The sequence below is a fragment of the Schistocerca gregaria genome, chromosome 10 (genome assembly GCF_023897955.1).
Source record: "Schistocerca gregaria isolate iqSchGreg1 chromosome 10, iqSchGreg1.2, whole genome shotgun sequence".
Taxonomy (NCBI): Eukaryota; Metazoa; Arthropoda; class Insecta; order Orthoptera; family Acrididae; genus Schistocerca; species Schistocerca gregaria.
The window spans coordinates 39861382-39883272 of NC_064929.1; the positions used below are offsets into that span (position 1 = coordinate 39861382).

The 21891-nt window shown below is 48.9% G+C and overlaps 6 non-coding genes across 6 annotated transcripts; all 6 read left to right on the forward strand.

Moving 5' to 3' along the window:
- The first annotated feature begins 6778 nt into the window (after positions 1-6778).
- Trnat-agu (transfer RNA threonine (anticodon AGU)) lies at positions 6779-6852 on the forward strand. Its single transcript has one exon. It is a non-coding gene; the product is annotated as a tRNA-Thr (tRNA).
- A 3085-nt stretch (positions 6853-9937) lies between these two features.
- Trnat-agu (transfer RNA threonine (anticodon AGU)) lies at positions 9938-10011 on the forward strand. Its single transcript has one exon. It is a non-coding gene; the product is annotated as a tRNA-Thr (tRNA).
- Positions 10012-11528: 1517 nt separating this feature from the next.
- On the forward strand, positions 11529-11602 carry Trnat-agu (transfer RNA threonine (anticodon AGU)). The gene has a single exon. It is a non-coding gene; the product is annotated as a tRNA-Thr (tRNA).
- A 1505-nt stretch (positions 11603-13107) lies between these two features.
- Positions 13108-13181, forward strand: Trnat-agu (transfer RNA threonine (anticodon AGU)). Its single transcript has one exon. It is a non-coding gene; the product is annotated as a tRNA-Thr (tRNA).
- Positions 13182-14699: 1518 nt separating this feature from the next.
- Trnat-agu (transfer RNA threonine (anticodon AGU)) lies at positions 14700-14773 on the forward strand. The gene has a single exon. It is a non-coding gene; the product is annotated as a tRNA-Thr (tRNA).
- Positions 14774-21042: 6269 nt separating this feature from the next.
- Positions 21043-21116, forward strand: Trnat-ugu (transfer RNA threonine (anticodon UGU)). The gene has a single exon. It is a non-coding gene; the product is annotated as a tRNA-Thr (tRNA).
- Positions 21117-21891: the final 775 nt, after the last annotated feature.

Consider the following 21891-nt stretch of genomic DNA (forward strand, 5'->3'; position numbering starts at 1 on the left):
AAGGTCCAGGGTTCAAGCGGCGGCGCCTCCATTTTTTGTGGTCAGTGCATGGTAAGTGTTGGTCGCGGCGAACCTAAAGGCAAGCAAGATGTTGCAAAGCCAGCGTCACAGACTGATATGATGTATACTGACGTAAGGAGAGCAAGTTGTAAGTGTGGGGACCGGCTGTTATCGAGGTGTCATCGAGTGCAGATCTGTCTTAGGTATCGCGGCTTAACCTCATTGAAGTCTAGAGGGTGGACAACACGTTGGTCTTACTCAGAGCGGTGTCCGAATTCTATTTTCGATGTTATACGTGCCACTTTCATTGTGGCCAACTACGATTCGATACAGAATGCACGAAACCTGAAAGACACCCTAACGGATATATAGAGAGTAGTGTTTGTCTGCTGAATAATGGGAGTGCAAGGGTCTGTGTCGTCTATATGGCTGTATGTAGCACCATTAGCCTTCGGGGGGGCGGGCGTAGCTCAGATGGTAGAGCGCTCGCTTAGTACGCGAGAGGTACTGGGATCAATACGCAGTGCCTCCAGAATTTTTAACACACCTACATGCGCACCTTGCCATGCAAGTGGAATAATTCACAACCAGCAGATGTGTCTAGGAAGATACAAGCGAATGATTAGCATCCACAATTGACAAGCGTGCTGTTATTAGTGCGCAGGAAGCACCCTCCTCCCACGCCTACACTTAATTTAGAAACAGTACAAGTGTTCCCATAAGGTTCTCAAGCCTATGTCGGAAAGATCTGCCTTCCGCCGAGTTCACGTAAATCCCACTGCACATTCCTATTCTTTGCGTGCAGTCAGCTGCTACTGGTGTTGCTAGTTGTGACTGCTGATAACAGATGCCGTAGCAATCAATTCATGGAGTGAGTTGTATGTTTTGCGATAGTCTGTCTCTGACAAGCAAGCACAGGTGACATACGTGCGAACACAGGAAGCTTGCAGACCCTCGCTGCCTGCAGACACCGAGCAGCCACACTAGGAGGGCGGCCTAAGCCGTAGGCGAAATGTGCTCATTCGCTTTGGCGCGACGTCGATCTATAAATAATGCTGTGACTAGCGTGAGCGTCGTGGAAAGTCGGAAAAGTCGGCTGCGAGGGTGAGTGCCAAGTTTGGGGAGTGTTTCGTAGCATGCGCAGTGCAATGGAGATGCGGAAACTTTTTGTTGTTGAGTGCTTTGCAGTTGGACGACAAGATTGGTACACAGTAGTAAAGAGCGAGGCACTGAGTTGGCATGAATAATGGAGTGCACAATGGGGCTCGAGATGTGTTTGTTACCTCAGGTGCTGTATGATTGTCGACAAGGAGTGAAAACGGAGCAATTTGTGACGGCTCTTTCAATTTAAGACGTTAAAAACAGACGGAATTTGCATTTGTAATATCAGAGCATCGAAACTACTTGGAACTTTTGTGTATATGAACGGGTCCGCGCCTTTGTACTCTGCTCCCTTCACCGCTACAAACCAACCAACCATCGTGTCCGTTCGCATCTGAGTCGCAAAGAATGGGGAATAGCGCAGTTTGGTCGTGCATGGGGCGTAGCTCAGTTGGTAGAGCGTTCGCTTGGCATGTGAAAGGTCCAGGGTTCAAGCCGCGGCGCCTCCATTTTTTGTGGTCAGTGCATGGTAAGTGTTGGTCGCGGCGAACCTAAAGGCACGCAAGATGTTGCAAAGCCAGCGTCACAGACTGATATGATGTATACTGACGTAAGGAGAAAAAGATGTAAGTGTGGGGACCGGCTGTTATCGAGGTGTCATCGAGTGCAGATCTGTCTTAGGTATCGCGGCTTAACCTCATTGAAGTCTAGAGGGTGGAGAACACGTTGGACTTACTCAGAGCGGTGTCCGAATTCTATTTTCGATGTTATACGTGCCACTTTCATTGTGGCCAACTACGATTCGATACAGAATGCACGAAACCTGAAAGACACCCTAACGGATATATAGAGAGTAGTGTTTGTCTGCTGAATAATGGGAGTGCAAGGGTCTGTGTCGTCTATATGGCTGTATGTAGCACCATTAGTCTTCGAGGGCGCGGGCGTAGCTCAGATGGTAGAGCGCTCGCTTAGTATGCGAGAGGTACTGGGATCAATACCCAGTGCCTCCAGAATTTTTAACACACCTACATGCGCACCTCGCCATGCAAGTGGAAAAATTCACCACCAGCAGATGTGTCTAGGAAGATACAAGCGAATGATTAGCATCCACAATTCACAAGCGTGCTGTTATTAGTGTGTAGGAAGCACCCTCCTCCCACGCTTACACTTAATTTAGAAACAGTACAAGTGTTCCCGTAAGGTTCTCAAGCCAACGTCGGAAAGATCTGCCTTGCGCCGAGTTCACGTAAATCCCACTGCCCATTCCTATTCTTTGTGTGCAGTCAGCTGCTACTGGTGTTGCTAGTTGTGACTGCTGATAACAGATGCCGTAGCAATCAATTCATGGAGTGAGTTGTATGTTTTGCGACAGTCTGTCTCTGACAAGAGAGCACAGGTGACATAGGTGCGAACACAGGAAGCTTGCAGACCCTCGCTGCCTGCAGACACCGAGCAGCCACACTAGGAGGGCGGCCTAAGCCGTAGGCGAAATGTGCTCATTCGCTTTGGCGCGACGTCGAACTATAAATAATGCTGTCACTAGCGTGAGCGTCGTGGAAAGTCGGAAAAGTCGGCTGCGAGGGTGAGTGCCAAGTTTGGGGAGCGTTTCGTAGTATGCGCAGTGCAATGGAGACGCGGAAACTTGTTGTGGCCAAGTGTTTTGCAGTTCGACGACGAGATTGGTACACAGTAGTAAAGAGCGAGGCACTGAGTTGGCATGAATAATGGAGTGCACAATGGGGCTCGAGTTGTGTCTGTTACCTCAGGTGCTGTATGATTGTCGACAAGGAGTGAAAACGGAGCAATTTGTGACGGCTCTTTCAATTTAAGACGTCTAAAACAGACGGAATTTGCGTTTGTAATACCAGAGCATCGAAACTACTTGGAAATTTTGTGTATATGAACGGGTCCGCGCCTTTGTACTCTGCTCCCTTCACCGCTACAAACCAACCAACCATCGTGTCCGTGCGCATCTGAGTCGCAAAGAATGGGGAATAGCGCAGTTTGCTCTTGCATGGGGCGTAGCTCAGTTGGTAGAGCGTTCGCTTCGCATGTGAAAGGTCTAGGGTTCAAGCCGCAGCGCTTCCATTTTTTGTGGTCAGGGCATGGTAAGTGTTGGTCGCGGCGAACCTAAAGGCACGCAAGATGTTGCAAAGCCAGCGTCACAGACTGATATGATGTGTACTGACGTAAGGAGAAAAAGATGTAAGTGTGGGGACCGGCTGTTATCGAGGTGTCATCGAGTGCAGATCTGTCTTAGGTATCGCGGCTTAACCTCATTGAAGTCTAGAGGGTGGACAACACGATGGTCTTACTCAGAGCGGTGTCCGAATTCTATTTTCGACGTTATACATGCCACTTTCATTGTGGCTAACTACGATTCGATGCAGAATGCACGAAACCTGAAAGACACCCTAACGGATACTTAGAGAGTAGTGTTTGTCTGCTGAATAATGGGAGTGCAAGGGTCTGTGTCGTCTATATGGCTGTATGTAGCACCATTAGTCTTTGGGGGGGGGGGCGGGCGTAGCTCAGATGGTAGAGCGCTCGCTTAGTATGCGAGAGGTACTGGGATCAATACCCAGTGCCTCCAGAATTTTTAACACACCTACATGCGCACCTTGCCATGCAAGTGGAATAATTCACAACCAGCAGATGTGTCTAGGAAGATACAAGCGAATGATTAGCATCCACAATTGACAAGCGTGCTGTTATTAGTGCGCAGGAAGCACCCTCCTCCTACGCCTACACTTAATTTAGAAACAGTACAAGTGTTCCCGTAAGATTCTCAAGCCTATGTCGGAAAGATCTGCCTTGCGCCGAGTGCACGTAAATCCCACTGCATATTCCTATTCTTTGCGTGCAGTCAGCTGCTACTGGTGTTGCTAGTTGTGACTGCTGATAACAGATGCCATAGCAATCAATTCATGGAGTGAGTTGTATGTTTTGCGATAGTCTGTCTCTGACAAGCAAGCACAGGTGACATAGGTGCGAACACAGGAAGCTTGCAGACCCTCACTGCCTGCAGACACCGAGCAGCCACACTAGGAGGGCGGCCTAAGCCGTAGGCGAAATGTGCTCATTCGCTTTGGCGCGACGTCGAACTATAAATAATGCTGTCACTAGCGTGAGCGTCGTGGAAAGTCGGAAAAGTCGGCTGCGAGGGTGAGTGCCAAGTTTGGGGAGCGTTTCGTAGTATGCGCAGTGCAATGGAGATGCGGAAACTTGTTGTGGCCCAGTGTTTTGCAGTTGGACGACAAGATTGGTACACAGTAGTAAAGAGCGAGGCACTGAGTTGGCATGAATAATGGAGTGCACAATGGGGCTCGAGATGTGTTTGTTACCTCAGGTGCTGTATGATTGTCGACAAGGAGAGAAAACGGAGCAATTTGTGACAGCTCTTTCAATTTAAAACGTCAAAAACAGACGGAATTTGCATTTGTAATACCAAAGCATCGAAACTACTTGGAACTTTTGTGTATATAAACGGGTCCGCGCCTTTGTACTCTGCTCCCTTCACCGCTACAAACCAACCAACCATCGTGTCCGTGCGCATCTGAGTCGCAAAGAATGGGGAATAGCGCAGTTTGCTCGTGCGTGGGGCGTAGCTCAATTGGTAGAGCGTTCGCTTGGCATGTGAAAGGTCCAGGGTTCAAGCCGCGGCGCCTCTATTTTTTGTGTTCAGTGCATGGTAAGTGTTGGTCGCGGCGAACCTAAAGGCACGCAAGATGTTGCAAAGCCAGCGTCACAGACTGATATGATGTATACTGACGTAAGGAGAGCAAGATGTAAGTGTGGGGAACGGCTGTTATCGGGGTGTCATCGAGTGCAGATCTGTCTTAGGTATCGCGGCTTAACCTCATTGAAGTCTAGAGGGTGGACAACACGATGGTCTTACTCAGAGCGGTGTCCGAATTCTATTTTCGACGTTATACGTGCCACTTTCATTGTGGCCAACTACGATTCGATACAGAATGCACGAAACCTGAAAGACACCCTAACGGATACTTAGAGAGTAGTGTTTGTCTGCTGAATAATGGGAGTGCAAGGGTCTGTGTCGTCTATATGGCAGTATGTAGCACCATTAGTCTTTGGGGGGGCGGGCGTAGCTCAGATGGTAGAGCGCTCGCTTAGTATGCGAGAGGTCCTGGGATCAATACCCAGTGCCTCTAGAATTTTTAACACACCTACATGCGCACCTTGCCATGCAAGTGGAATAATTCACAACCAGCAGATGTGTCTAGGAAGATACAAGCGAATGATTAGCATCCACAATTGACAAGCGTGCTGTTATTAGTGCGCAGGAAGCACCCTCCTCCCACGCCTACACTTAATTTAGAAACAGTACAAGTGTTCCCGTAAGATTCTCAAGCCTATGTCGGAAAGATCTGCCTTGCGCTGAGTTCACGTAAATCCCACTGCACATTCCTATTCTTTGCGTGCAGTCAGTTGCTACTGGTGTTGCTAGTTGTGACTGCTGATAACAGATGCCGTAGCAATCAATTCATGGAGTGAGTTGTATGTTTTGCGATAGTCTGTCTCTGACAAGCAACCACAGGTGACATAGGTGCGAACACAGGAAGCTTGCAGACCCTCGGTGCCTGCAGACACCGAGCAGCCACACTAGGAGGGCGGATTAAGCCGTAGGCGAAATGTGCTCATTCGCTTTGGCGCGACGTCGAACTATAAATAATGCTGTCACTAGCGTGAGCGTTGCGTGAAGTCGGAAAAGGCGGCTGCGATGGTGAGTGCCAAGTTTGGGGAGCCTTTCGTAGTATGCGCAGTGCAATGGAGACGCGGAAACTTGTTGTGGCCGAGTGTTTTGCAGTTGGACGACAAGATTGGTACACGGTAGTAAAGAGCGAGGCACTGAGTTGGCATGAATAATGGAGTGCACAATGGGGCTCGAGATGTGTTTGTTACCTCTGGTGCTGTATGATTGTCGACAAGGAGTGAAAACGGAGCATTTTTTGACGGCTCTTTCAATTTAAGACGTTAAAAACAGACGGAATTTGCATTTGTAATACCAGAGCATCGAAACTACTTGGAACTTTTGTGTATATGAACGGGTCCGCGCCTTTGTACTCTGCTCCCTTCACCGCTACAAACCAACCAACCATCGTGTCCGTGCGCATCTGAGTCGCAAAGAATGGGGAATAGCGCAGTTTGGTCGTGCATGGGGCGTAGCTCAGTTGGTAGAGCGTTCGCTTGGCATGTGAAAGGTCCAGGGTTCAAGCTGCAGCGCCTCTATTTTTTGTGGTCAGTGCATGGTAAGTGTTGGTCGCGGCGAACCTAAAGGCACGCAAGATGTTGCAAAGCCAGCGTCACAGACTGATATGATGTATACTGACGTAAGGAGAGCAAGATGTAAGTGTGGGGACCGGCTGTTATCGAGGTGTCATCGAGTGCAGATCTGTCTTAGGTATCGCGGCTTAACCTCATTGAAGTCTAGAGGGTGGACAACACGTTGGTCTTACTCAGAGCGGTGTCCGAATTCTATTTTCGACGTTATACGTGCCACTTACATTGTGGCCAACTACGATTCGATACAGAATGCACGAAACCTGAAAGACACCCTAACGGATACATAGAGAGTAGTGTTTGTCTGCTGAATAATGGGAGTGCAAGGGTCTGTGTCGTCTATATGGCTGTATGTAGCACCATTAGTCTTTGGGGGGGCGGGCGTAGCTCAGATGGTAGAGCGCTCGCTTAGTATGCGAGAGGTTCTGGGATCAATACCCAGTGCCTCCAGAATTTTTAACACACCTACATGCGCACCTTGCCATGCAAGTGGAATAATTCACATCCAACAGATGTGTCTAGGAAGATACAAGCGAATGATTAGCATCCACAATTGACAAGCGTGCTGTTATTAGTGCGCAGGAAGCACCCTCCTCCCACGCCTACACTTAATTTAGAAACAGTACAAGTGTTCCCGTAAGATTCTCAAGCCTATGTCGGAAAGATCTGCCTTGCGCTGAGTTCACGTAAATCCCACTGCACATTCCTATTCTTTGCGTGCAGTCAGCTGCTACTGGTGTTGCTAGTTGTGACTGCTGATAACAGATGCCGTAGCAATCAATTCATGGAGTGAGTTGTATGTTTTGCGATAGTCTGTCTCTGACAAGCAAGCACAGGTGACATAGGTGCGAACACAGGAAGCTTGCAGACCCTCGCTGCCTGCAGACACCGAGCAGCCACACTAGGAGGGCGGCCTAAGCCGTAGGCGAAATGTGCTCATTCGCTTTGGCGCGACGTCGAACTATAAATAATGCTGTCACTAGCGTGAGCGTCGTGGAAAGTCGGAAAAGTCGGCTGCGAGGGTGAGTGCCAAGTTTGGGGAGCGTTTCGTAGTATGCGCAGTGCAATGGAGATGCGGAAACTTGTTGTGGCCCAGTGTTTTGCAGTTGGACGACAAGATTGGTACACAGTAGGAAAGAGCGAGGCACTGAGTTGGCATGAATAATGGAGTGCACAATGGGGCCCGAGATGTGTTTGTTACCTCAGGTGCTGTATGATTGTCGACAAGGAGTGAAAACGGAGCAATTTGTGTCGGCTCTTTCAATTTAAGACGTTAAAAACAGACGGATTTGCATTTGTAATAGCAGAGCATCGAAACTACTTGGAACTTTTGTGTATATGAACGGGTCCGCGCCTTTGTACTCTGCTCCCTTCACCGCTACAAACCAACCAACCATCGTGTCCGTGCGCATCTGAGTCGCAAAGAATGGGGAATAGCGCAGTTTGCTGGTGCATGGGGCGTAGCTCAGTTGGTAGAGCGTTCGCTTGGCATGTGAAAGGTCCAGGGTTCAAGCCGCGGCGCCTCTATTTTTTGTGTTCAGTGCATGGTAAGTGTTGGTCGCGGCGAACCTAAAGGCACGCAAGATGTTGCAAAGCCAGCGTCACAGACTGATATGATGTATACTGACGTAAGGAGAGCAAGATGTAAGTGTGGGGACCGGCTGTTATCGAGGTGTCATCGAGTGCAGATCTGTCTTAGGTATCGCGGCTTAACCTCATTGAAGTCTAGAGGGTGGACAACACGTTGGTCTTACTCAGAGCGGTGTCCGAATTCTATTTTCGACGTTATACGTGCCACTTTCATTGTGGCCAACTACGATTCGATACAGAATGCACGAAACCTGAAAGACACCCTAACGGATACATAGAGAGTAGTGTTTGTCTGCTGAATAATGGGAGTGCAAGGGTCTGTGTCGTCTATATGGCTGTATGTAGCACCATTAGTCTTCGGGGGGGCGGGCGTGGCTCAGATGGTATAGCGCTCGCTTAGTATGCGAGAGGTTCTGGGATCAATACCCAGTGCCTCCAGAATTTTTAACACACCTACATGCGCACCTTGCCATGCAAGTGGAATAATTCACAACCAGCAGATGTGTCTAGGAAGATACAAGAGAATGATTAGCATCCACAATTGACAAGCGTGCTGTTATTAGTGCGCAGGAAGCACCCTCCTCCCACGCCTACACTTAATTTAGAAACAGTACAAGTGTTCCCATAAGATTCTCAAGCCTATGTCGGAAAGATCTGCCTTGCGCCGAGTGCACGTAAATCCCACTGCACATTCCTATTCTTTGCGTGCAGTCAGCTGCTACTGATGTTGCTAGTTGTGACTGCTGATAACAGATGCCTTTAGCAATCAATTCATGGAGTGAGTTGTATGTTTTGCGATAGTGTGTCTCTGACAAGCAAGCACAGGTGACATAGGTGGGAACACAGGAAGCTTGCAGACCCTCGCTGCCTGCAGACACCGAGCAGCCACACTAGGAGGGCGGCCTAAGCCGTAGGCGAAATGTGCTCATTCGCTTTGGCGCGACGTCGAACTATAAATAATGCTGTCACTAGCGTGAGCGTCGTGGAAAGTCGGAAAAGTCGGCTGCGAGGGTGAGTGCCAAGTTTGGGGAGCGTTTCGTAGTATGCGCAGTGCAATGGAGATGCGGAAACTTGTTGTGGCCCAGTGTTTTGCAGTTGGACGACAAGATTGGTACACAGTAGTAAAGAGCGAGGCACTGAGTTGGCATGAATAATGGAGTGCACAATGGGGCTCGAGATGTGTTTGTTACCTCAGGTGCTGTATGAATGTCGACAAGGAGTGAAAACGGAGCAATTTGTGACGCCTCTTTCAATTTAAGACGTTAAAAACAGACGGAATTTGCATTTGTAATACCAGAGCATCGAAACTACTTGGAACTTTTGTGTATATGAACGGGTCCGCGACTTTGTACTCTGCTCCCTTCACCGCTACAAACCAACCAACCATCGTGTCCGTGCGCATCTGAGTCGCAAAGAATGGGGAATAGCGCAGTTTGCTCGTGCATGGGGCGTAGCTCAGTTGGTAGAGCGTTCGCTTGGCATGTGAAAGGTCCAGGGTTCAAGCCGCGGCGCCTCTATTTTTTGTGTTCAGTGCATGGTAAGTGTTGGTCGCGGCGAACCTAAAGGCACGCAAGATGTTGCAAAGCCAGCGTCACAGACTGATATGATGTATACTGACGTAAGGAGAGCAAGATGTAAGTGTGGGGACCGGCTGTTATCGAGGTGTCATCGAGTGCAGATCTGTCTTAGGTATCGCGGCTTAACCTCATTGAAGTCTAGAGGGTGGACAACACGTTGGTCTTACTCAGAGCGGTGTCCGAATTCTATTTTCGACGTTATACGTGCCACTTTCATTGTGGCCAACTACGATTCGATACAGAATGCACGAAACCTGAAAGACACCCTAACGGATACATAGAGAGTAGTGTTTGTCTGCTGAATAATGGGAGTGCAAGGGTCTGTGTCGTCTATATGGCTGTATGTAGCACCATTAGTCTTTGGGGAGGGCGGGCGTAGCTCAGATGGTAGAGCGCTCGCTTAGTATGCGAGAGGTTCTGGGATCAATACCCAGTGCCTCCAGAATTTTTAACACACCTACATGCGCACCTTGCCATGCAAGTGGAATAATTCACAACCAGCAGATGTGTCTAGGAAGATACAAGCGAATGATTAGCATCCACAATTGACAAGCGTGCTGTTATTAGTGCGCAGGAAGCACCCTCCTCCCACCCCTACACTTAATTTAGAAACAGTACAAGTGTTCCCGTAAGATTCTCAAGCCTATGTCGGAAAGATCTGCCTTGCGCCGAGTGAACGTAAATCCCACTGCACATTCCTATTCTTTGCGTGCAGTCAGCTGCTACTGATGTTGTTAGTTGTGACTGCTGATAACAGATGCCTTTAGCAATCAATTCATGGAGTGAGTTGTATGTTTTGCGATAGTGTGTCTCTGACAAGCAAGCACAGGTGACATAGGTGCGAACACAGGAAGCTTGCAGACCCTCACTGCCTGCAGACACCGAGCAGCCACACTAGGAGGGCGGCCTAAGCCGTAGGCGAAATGTGCTCATTCGCTTTGGCGCCACGTCGAACTATAAATAATGCTGTCACTAGCGTGAGCGTTGCGTGAGCGTTGTGGAAAGTCGGAAAAGTCGGCTGCGAGGGTGAGTGCCAAGTTTGGGAAGCGTTTCGTAGTATGCGCAGTGCAATGGAGATGCGGAAACTTGTTGTGGCCCAGTGTTTTGCAGTTGGACGACAAGATTGGTACACAGTAGTAAAGAGCGAGGCACTGAGTTGGCATGAATAATGGAGTGCACAATGGGGCTCGAGATGTGTTTGTTACCTCAGGTGCTGTATGATTGTCGACAAGGAGTGAAAACGGAGCAATTTGTGACGGCTCTTTCAATTTAAGACGTTAAAAACAGACGGAATTTGCATTTGTAATACCAGAGCATCGAAACTACTTGGAACTTTTGTGTATATGAACGGGTCCGCGCATTTGTACTCTGCTCCCTTCACCGCTACAAACCAACCAACCATCGTGTCCGTGCGCATCTGAGTCGCAAAGAATGGGGAATAGCGCAGTTTGCTCGTGCATGGGGCGTAGCTCAGTTGGTAGAGCGTTCGCTTGGCCTGTGAAAGGTCCAGGGTTCAAGCCGCGGCGCCTCTATTTTTTGTGGTCAATGCATGGTAAGTGTTGGTCGCGGCGTACATAAAGGAACGCAAGATGCTGCAAAGCCAACGTCACAGACTGATACGATGTATACTGACGTAAGGAGAGCAAGATGTAAGTGTGGGGACCGGCTGTTATCGAGGTGTCATCGAGTGCAGATCTGTCTTAGGTATCGCGGCTTAACCTCATTGAAGTCTAGAGGGTGGACAACACGTTGGTCTTACTCAGAGCGGTGTCCGAATTCTATTTTCGACGTTATACGTGCCACTTTCATTGTGGCCAACTACGATTCGATACAGAATGCACGAAACCTGAAAGACACCCTAACGGATACATAGAGAGTAGTGTTTGTCTGCTGAATAATGGGAGTGCAAGGGTCTGTGTCGTCTATATGGCTGTATGTAGCACCATTAGTCTTTGGGGGGGCGGGCGTAGCTCAGATGGTAGAGCGCTCGCTTAGTATGCGAGAGGTTCTGGGATCAATACCCAGTGCCTCCAGAATTTTTAACACACCTACATGCGCACCTTGCCATGCAAGTGGAATAATTCACAACCAGCAGATGTGTCTAGGAAGATACAAGCGAATGATTAGCATCCACAATTGACAAGCGTGCTGTTATTAGTGCGCAGGAAGCACCCTCCTCCCACGCCTACACTTAATTTAGAAACAGTACAAGTGTTCCCATAAGATTCTCAAGCCTATGTCGGAAAGATCTGCCTTGCGCCGAGTGCACGTAAATCCCACTGCACATTCCTATTCTTTGCGTGCAGTCAGTTGCTACTGGTGTTGCTAGTTGTGACTGCTGATAGCAGATGCCGTAGCAATCAATTCATGGAGTGAGTTGTATGTTTTGCGATAGTCTGTCTCTGACAAGCAAGCACAGGTGACATAGGTGCGAACACAGGAAGCTTGCAGACCCTCGCTGCCTGCAGACACCGAGCAGCCACACTAGGAGGGCGGCCTAAGCCGTAGGCGAAATGTGCTCATTCGCTTTGGCGCGACGTCGAACTATAAATAATGCTGTCACTAGCGTGAGCGTCGTGGAAAGTCGGAAAAGTCGGCTGCGAGGGTGAGTGCCAAGTTTGGGGAGCGTTTCGTAGTATGCGCAGTGCAATGGAGATGCGGAAACTTGTTGTGGCCCAGTGTTTTGCAGTTGGACGACAAGATTGGTACACAGTAGTAAAGAGCGAGGCACTGAGTTGGCATGAATAATGGAGTGCACAATGGGGCTCGAGATGTGTTTGTTACCTCAGGTGCTGTATGAATGTCGACAAGGAGTGAAAACGGAGCAATTTGTGACGGCTCTTTCAATTTAAGACGTTAAAAACAGACGGAATTTGCATTTGTAATACCAGAGCATCGAAACTACTTGGAACTTTTGTGTATATGAACGGGTCCGCGACTTTGTACTCTGCTCCCTTCACCGCTACAAACCAACCAACCATCGTGTCCGTGCGCATCTGAGTCGCAAAGAATGGGGAATAGCGCAGTTTGCTTGTGCATGGGGCGTAGCTCAGTTGGTAGAGCGTTCGCTTGGCATGTGAAAGGTCCAGGGTTCAAGCCGCGGCGCCTCTATTTTTTGTGTTCAGTGCATGGTAAGTGTTGGTCGCGGCGAACCTAAAGGCACGCAAGATGTTGCAAAGCCAGCGTCACAGACTGATATGATGTATACTGACGTAAGGAGAGCAAGATGTAAGTGTGGGGACCGGCTGTTATCGAGGTGTCATCGAGTGCAGATCTGTCTTAGGTATCGCGGCTTAACCTCATTGAAGTCTAGAGGGTGGACAACACGTTGGTCTTACTCAGAGCGGTGTCCGAATTCTATTTTCGACGTTATACGTGCCACTTTCATTGTGGCCAACTACGATTCGATACAGAATGCACGAAACCTGAAAGACACCCTAACGGATACATAGAGAGTAGTGTTTGTCTGCTGAATAATGGGAGTGCAAGGGTCTGTGTCGTCTATATGGCTGTATGTAGCACCATTAGTCTTTGTGGGGGCGGGCGTAGCTCAGATGGTAGAGCGCTCGCTTAGTATGCGAGAGGTTCTGGGATCAATACCCAGTGCCTCCAGAATTTTTAACACACCTACATGCGCACCTTGCCATGCAAGTGGAATAATTCACAACCAGCAGATGTGTCTAGGAAGATACAAGCGAATGATTAGCATCCACAATTGACAAGCGTGAAGTTATTAGTGCGCAGGAAGCACCCTCCTCCCACGCCTACACTTAATTTAGAAACAGTACAAGTGTTCCCATAAGATTCTCAAGCCTATGTCGGAAAGATCTGCCTTGCGCCGAGTGCACGTAAATCCCACTGCACATTCCTATTCTTTGCGTGCAGTAAGCTGCTACTGATGTTGCTAGTTGTGACTGCTGATAACAGATGCCTTTAGCAATCAATTCATGGAGTGAGTTGTATGTTTTGCGATAGTGTGTCTCTGACAAGCAAGCACAGGTGACATAGGTGCGAACACAGGAAGCTTGCAGACCCTCACTGCCTGCAGACACCGAGCAGCCACACTAGGAGGGCGGCCTAAGCCGTAGGCGAAATGTGCTCATTCGCTTTGGCGCCACGTCGAACTATAAATAATGCTGTCACTAGCGTGAGCGTTGCGTGAGCGTTGTGGAAAGTCGGAAAAGTCGGCTGCGAGGGTGAGTGCCAAGTTTGGGAAGCGTTTCGTAGTATGCGCAGTGCAATGGAGATGCGGAAACTTGTTGTGGCCCAGTGTTTTGCAGTTGGACGACAAGATTAGTACACAGTAGTAAAGAGCGAGGCACTGAGTTGGCATGAATAATGGAGTGCACAATGGGGCTCGAGATGTGTTTGTTACCTCAGGTGCTGTATGATTGTCGACAAGGAGTGAAAACGGAGCAATTTGTGACGGCTCTTTCAATTTAAGACGTTAAAAACAGACGGAATTTGCATTTGTAATACCAGAGCATCGAAACTACTTGGAACTTTTGTGTATATGAACGGGTCCGCGCATTTGTACTCTGCTCCCTTCACCGCTACAAACCAACCAACCATCGTGTCCGTGCGCATCTGAGTCGCAAAGAATGGGGAATAGCGCAGTTTGCTCGTGCATGGGGCGTAGCTCAGTTGGTAGAGCGTTCGCTTGGCCTGTGAAAGGTCCAGGGTTCAAGCCGCGCGCCTCTATTTTTTGTGGTCAATGCATGGTAAGTGTTGGTCGCGGCGTACCTAAAGGAACGCAAGATGCTGCCAAGCCAACGTCACAGACTGATACGATGTATACTGACATAAGGAGAGCAAGATGTAAGTGTGGGGACCGGCTGTTATCGAGGTGTCATCGAGTGCAGATCTGTCTTAGGTATCGCGGCTTAACCTCATTGAAGTCTAGAGGGTGGACAACACGTTGGTCTTACTCAGAGCGGTGTCCGAATTCTATTTTCGACGTTATACGTGCCACTTTCATTGTGGCCAACTACGATTCGATACAGAATGCACGAAACCTGAAAGACACCCTAACGGATACATAGAGAGTAGTGTTTGTCTGCTGAATAATGGGAGTGCAAGGGTCTGTGTCGTCTATATGGCTGTATGTAGCACCATTAGGCTTTTTGGGGGGGTGGGCGTAGCTCAGATGGTAGAGCGCTCGCTTAGTATGCGAGAGGTACTGGGTTCAAAACCCAGTGCCTCCAAAATTTTTAACACACCTACATGCGCACCTTGCCATGCAAGTGGAATAATTCACAACAAGCAGATGTGTCTAAGAAGATACAAGCGAATGATTAGCATCCACAATTGACAAGCGTGCTGTTATTAGTGCGCAGGAAGCACCCTCCTCCCACGCCTACACTTAATTTAGAAACAGTACAAGTGTTCCCGTAAGATTCTCAAGCCTATGTCGGAAAGATCAGCCTTGCGCTGAGTTCACGTAAATCCCACTGCACATTCCTATTCTTTGCGTGCAGTCAGCTGCTACTGGTGTTGCTAGTTGTGACTGCTGATAACAGATGCCGTGGCAATCAATTCATGGAGTGACTTGTATGTTTTGCGATAGTCTGTCTCTGACAAGCAAGCACAGGTGACATAGGTGCGAACACAGGAAGCTTGCAGACCCTCGCTGCCTGCAGACACCGAGCAGCCACACTAGGAGGGCGGCCTAAGCCGAAGGCGAAATGTACTCATTCGCTTTGGCGCGACGTCGAACTATAAATAATGCTGTCACTAGCGTGAGCGTCGTGGAAAGTCGGAAAAGCCGGCTGTGTGAGTGAGTGAGTGCCAAGTTTGGGGAGCGTTTCGTAGTATGCGCAGTGCAATGGAGACGCGGAAACTTGTTGTGGCCCAGTGTTTTGCAGTTGGACGACAAGATTGGTACACAGTAGTAAAGAGCGAGGCACTGAGTTGGCATGAATAATGGAGTGCACAATGGGGCTCGAGATGTGTTTGTTACCTCAGGTGCTGTATGATTGTCGACAAGGAGTGAAAACGGAGCAATTTGTGACGGCTCTTTCGATTTAAGACGTTAAAAACAGACGGAATTTGCATTTGTAATACCAGAGCATCGAAACTACTTGGAACTTTTGTGTATATGAACGGGTCCGCGCCTTTGTACTCTGCTCCCTTCACCGCTACAAACCAACCAACCATCGTGTCCGTGCGCATCTGAGTCGCAAAGAATGGGGAATAGCGCAGTTTGCTCGTGCATGGGGCGTAGCTCAGTTGGTAGAGCGTTCGCTTGGCATGTGAAAGGTCCATGGTTCAAGCAGCGCGCCTCTATTTTTCGTGGTCAGTGCATGGTAAGTGTTGGTCGCGGCGAACCCAAAGGCACGCAAGATGTTGCAAAGCCAGAGTCACAGACTGATATGATGTATACTGACGTAAGGAGAGCAAGATGTAAGTGTGTGGACCGGCTGTTATCGAGGTGTCATCGAGTGCAGATCTGTCTTAGGTATCGCGGCTTAACCTCATTGAAGTCTAGAGGGTGGACAACACGTTGGTCTTACTCAGAGCGGTGTCCGAATTCTATTTTCGACGTTATACGTGCCACTTTCATTGTGGCCAAATACGATTCCATACAGAATGCACGAAACCTGAAAGACACCCTAACGGATACACAGAGAGTAGTGTTTGTCTGCTGAATAATGGGAGTGCAAGGGTCTGTGTCGTCTATATGGCTGTATGTAGCACCATTAGTTTTTGGGGAGGCGGGCGTAGCTCAGATGGTAGAGCGCTCGCTTAGTATGCGAGAGGTACTGGGATCAATACCCAGTGCCTCCAGAATTTTTAACACACCTACATGCGCACCTTGCCATGCAAGTGGAATAATTCACCACCAGCAGATGTGTCTAGGAAGATACATACGAATGATTAGCATCCACAATTGACAAGCGTGCTGTTATTAGTGCGCAGGAAGCACCCTTCTCCCACGCCTACACTTAATTTAGAAACAGTACAAGTGTTCCCGTAAGATTCTCAAGCCTATGTTGGAAAGATCTGCCTTGCGCCGAGTTCACGTAAATCCCACTGCACATTCCTAATCTTTGCGTGCAGTCAGCTGCTACTGGTGTTGCTAGTTGTGACTGCTGATAACAGATGCCGTAGCAATCAATTCATGGAGTGAGTTGTATGTTTTGCGATAGTCTGTCTCTGACAAGCAAGCACAGGTGACATAGGTGCGAACACAGGAAGCTTGCAGACCCTCGCTGCCTGCAGACACCGAGCAGCCACACTAGGTGGGCGGCCTAAGCCGTAGGCGAAATGTGCTCATTCGCTTTGGCGCGACGTCGAACTATAAATAATGCTGTCACTAGCGTGAGCGTCGTGGAAAGTCGGAAAAGTCGGCTGCGAGGGTGAGTGCCAAGTTTGGGGAGCGTTTCGTAGTATGCGCAATGCAATGGAGACGCGGAAACTTGTTGTGGCCCAGTGTTTTGCAGTTGGACGACAAGATTGGTACACAGTAGTAAAGAGCGAGGCACTGAGTTGGCATGAATAATGGAGTGCACAATGGGGCTAGAGATGTGTTTGTTACCTCAGGTGCTGTATGATTGTCAACAAGGAGTGAAATCGGAGCAATTTGTGACGGCTCTTTCAATTTAAGACGTTAAAAACAGACGGAATTTGCATTTGTAATACCAGAGCATCGAAACTACTTGGAACTTTTGTGTATATGAACGGGTCCGCGCCTTTGTACTCTGCTCCCTTCACCGCTACAAACCAACCAAGCATCGTGTCCGTGCGCATCTGAGTCGCAAAGAATGGGGAATAGCGCAGTTTGCTCGTGCATGGGGCGTAGTTCAGTTGGTAGAGCGTTCGCTTGGCATGTGAAAGGTCCAGGGTTCAAGGCTCGGCGCCTCTATTTTTTGTGGTCAGTGCATGGTAAGTGTTGGTCGCGGCGAACCTAAAGGCACGCAAGATATTGCAAAGCCAGCGTCACAGACTGATATGATGTATACTGACGTAAGGAGAGCAAGATGTAAGTGTGGGGACCGGCTGTTATCGAGGTGTCATCGAGTGCAGATCTGTCTTAGGTATCGCGGCTTAACCTCATTGAAGTCTAGAGGGTGGACAACACGTTAGTCTTACTCAGAGCGGTGTCCGAATTCTATTTTCGACGTTATACGTGCCACTTTCATTGTGGCCAACTACGATTCGATACAGAATGCACGAAACCTGAAAGACACCCTAACGGATACATAGAGAGTAGTGTTTGTGTGCTGAATAATGGGACTGCAAGGGTCTGTGTCGTCTATATGGCTGTATGTAGCACCATTAGTCTTTCGGGGTGGCGGGCGTAGCTCAGATGGTAGAGCGCTCGCTTAGTATGCGAGAGTTACTGGGATCAATACCCAGTGCCTCCAGAATTTTTAACACACCTACATGCTCACCTTGCCATGCAAGTGGAATAATTCACCACCAGCAGATGTGTCTAGGAAGATACAAGCGAATGATTAGCATCCACAATTGACAAGCGTGCTGTTATTAGTGCGCAGGAAGCACCCTCCTCCCACGCCTACACTTAATTTAGAAACAGTACAAGTGTTCCCGTAAGATTCTCAAGCCTATGTCGGAAAGATCTGCCTTGCGCTGAGTTAAAGTAAATCCCACTGCACATTCCTATTCTTTGCGTGCAGTCAGCTGCTACTAGTGTTGCTAGTTGTGACTGCTGATAACAGATGTCGTAGCAATCAATTCATGGAGTGAGTTGTATGTTTTGCGATAGTCTGTCTCTGACAAGCAAGCACAGGTGACATAGGTGCGAACACAGGAAGCTTGCAGACCCTCGCTGCCTGCAGACACCGAGCAGCCACACTAGGAGGGCGGCCTAAGCCGTAGGCGAAATGTGCTCATTCGCTTTGGCGCGACGTCGAACTATAAATAATGCTGTCACTAGCGTGGGCGTCGTGGAAAGTCGGAAAAGCCGGCTGCGTGAGTGAGTGAGTGCCAAGTTTGGGGAGCGTTTCGTAGTATGCGCAGTGCAATGGAGACGCGGAAACTTGTTGTGGCCCAGTGTTTTGCAGTTGGACGACAAGATTGGTACACAGTAGTAAAGAGCGAGGCACTGAGTTGGCATGAATAATGGAGTGCACAATGAGGCTCCAGATGTGTTTTTACCTCAGGTGCTGTATGATTGTCGACAAGGAGTGAAAACGGAGCAATTTGTGACGGCTCTTTCAATTTAAGACGTCAAAAACAGACGGAATTTTCATTTGTAATACCAGAGCATCGAAACTACTTGGAACTTTTGTGTACATGAACGGGTCCGCGCCTTTGTACTCTGCTCCCTTCACCGCTACAAACCAACCAACCATCGTGTCCGTGCGCATCTGAGTCGCAAAGAATGGGGAATAGCGCAGTTTGCTCGTGGATGGGGCGTAGCTCAGTTGGTAGAGCGTTCGCTTGGCATGTGAAAGGGCCAGGGTTCAAGCCGCGGCGCCTCTATTTTTTGTGGTCAGTGCATGGTAAGAGTTGGTCGCGGCGAACCTAAAGGCACGCAAGATGTTGCAAAGCCACCGTCACAGACTGATATGATGTATACTGACGTAAGGAGAGCAAGATGTAAGTGTGGGGACCGGCTGTTATCGAGGTGTCATCGAGTGCAGATCTGTCTTAGGTATTCTGGCTTAACCTCATTGAAGTCTAGAGGGTGGACAACACGTTGGTCTTACTCAGAGCGGTGTCCGAATTCTATTTTCGACGTTATACGTGCCACTTTCATTGTGGCCAACTACGATTCGATACAGAATTAACGAAACCTGAAAGACACCCTAACGGATACATAGAGAGTAGTGTTTGTCTGCTGAATAATGGGAGTGCAAGGGTCTGTATCGTCTATATGGCTGTATGTAGCACCATTAGTCTTTGGGGGAGGCGGGCGTAGCTCAGATGGTAGAGCGCTCGCTTAGTATGCGTGAGGTACTGGGATCAATACCCAGTGCCTCCAGAATTTTTAACACACCTACATGCGCACCTTGCCATGCAAGTGGAATAATTCACCACCAGCAGATGTGTCTAGGAAGATACAAGCGAATGATTAGCATCCACAATTGACAAGCGTGCTGTTATTAGTGAGCAGGAAGCACCCTCCTCCCACGCCTACACTTAATTTAGAAACAGTACAAGTGTTCCCGTAAGATTCTCAAGCCTATGTCGGAAAGATCTGCCTTGCGCTGAGTTAAAGTAAATCCCACTGCACATTCCTATTCTTTGCGTGCAGTCAGCTGCTACTGGTGTTGCTAGATGTGACTGCTGATAACAGATGCCGTAGCAATCAATTCATGGAGTGAGTTGTATGTTTTGCGATAGTCTGTCTCTGACAAGCAAGCACAGGTGACATAGGTGCGAACACAGGAAGCTTGCAGACCCTCACTGCCTGCAGACACCGAGCAGCCACACTAGGAGGGCGGCCTAAGCCGTAGGCGAAATGTGTCCATTCGCTTTGGCGCGACGTCGAACTATAAATAATGCTGTCACTAGCGTGAGCGTTGCGTGAGCGTCGTGGAAAGTCGGAAAAGTCGGCTGCGAGTGTGAGTGCCAAGTTTGGGGAGCGTTTCGTAGTATGCGCAGTGCAATGGAGACGCGGAAACTTGTTGTGGCCCAGTGTTTTGCAGTTGGACGACAAGATTGGTACACAGTAGTAAAGAGCGAGGCACTGAGTTGGCATGAATAATGGAGTGCACAATGGGGCTCGAGATGTGTTTGTTACCTCAGGTGCTGTATGATTGTCGACAAGGAGTGAAAACGGAGCAATTTGTGACGGCTCTTTCAATTTAAGACGTTAAAAACAGACGGAATTTGCATTTGTAATACCAGAGCATCGAAACTACTTGGAACTTTTGTGTATATGAACGGGTCCGCGCCTTTGTACTCTGCTCCCTTCACCGCTACAAACCAACCAACCATCGTGTCCGTGCGCATCTGAGTCGCAAAGAATGGAGAATAGCGCAGTTTGCTCGTGCATGGGGCGTAGCTCAGTTGGTAGAGCGTTCGCTTGGCATGTGAAAGGTCCAGGTTTCAAACCGCGGCGCCTCCATTTTTTGTGGTGAGTGCATCGTAAGTGTTGGTCGCGGCGAACCTAAAGGCACGCAAGATGTTGCAAAGCCAGCGTCACAGACTGATATGATGTATACTGACGTAAGGAGAGCAAGATGTAAGTGTGGGTACCGGCTGTTATCGAGGTGTCATCGAGTGCAGATCTGTCTTAGGTATCGCGGCTTAACCTCATTGAAGTCTAGAGGGTGGACAACACGTTGGTCTTACTCAGAGCGGTGTCCGAATTCTATTTTCGACGTTATACGTGCCACTTTCATTGTGGCCAACTACGATTCGATACAGAATGCACGAAACCTGAAAGACACCCTAACGGATACATAGAGAGTAGTGTTTGTCTGCTGAATAATGGGAGTGCAAGGGTCTGTGTCGTCTATATGGCTGTATGTAGCACCATTAGTCTTTTGGGGGGGGAGGGGGCGGGCGTAGCTCAGATGGTAGAGCGCTCGCTTTGTATGCGAGAGGTACTGGGTTCAAAACCCAGTGCCTCCAAAATTTTTAACACACCTACATGCGCACCTTGCCATGCAAGTGGAATAATTCACAACAAGCAGATGTGTCTAAGAAGATACAAGCGAATGATTAGCATCCACAATTGACAAGCGTGCTGTTATTAGTGCGCAGGAAGCACCCTCCTCCCACGCCTACACTTAATTTAGAAACAGTACAAGTGTTCCCGTAACATTCTCAAGCCTATGTCGGAAAGATCTGCCTTGCGCTGAGTTCACGTAAATCCCACTGCACATTCCTATTCTTTGCGTGCAGTCAGCTGCTACTGGTGTTGCTAGTTGTGACTGCTGATAACAGATGCCGTAGCAATCAATTCATGGAGTGAGTTGTATGTTTTGCGATAGTCTGTCTCTGACAAGCAAGCACAGGTGACATAGGTGCGAACACAGGAAGCTTGCAGACCCTCGCTGCCTGCAGACACCGAGCAGCCACACTAGGAGGGCGGCCTAAGCCGAAGGCGAAATGTACTCATTCGCTTTGGCGCGACGTCGAACTATAAATAATGCTGTCACTAGCGTGAGCGTCGTGGAAAGTCGGAAAAGCCGGCTGTGTGAGTGAGTGAGTGCCAAGTTTGGGGAGCGTTTCGTAGTATGCGCAGTGCAATGGAGACGCGGAAACTTGTTGTGGCCCAGTGTTTTGCAGTTGGACGACAAGATTGGTACACAGTAGTAAAGAGCGAGGCACGGAGTTGGCATGAATAATGGAGTGCACAATGGGGCTCGAGATGTGTTTGTTACCTCAGGTGCTGTATGATTGT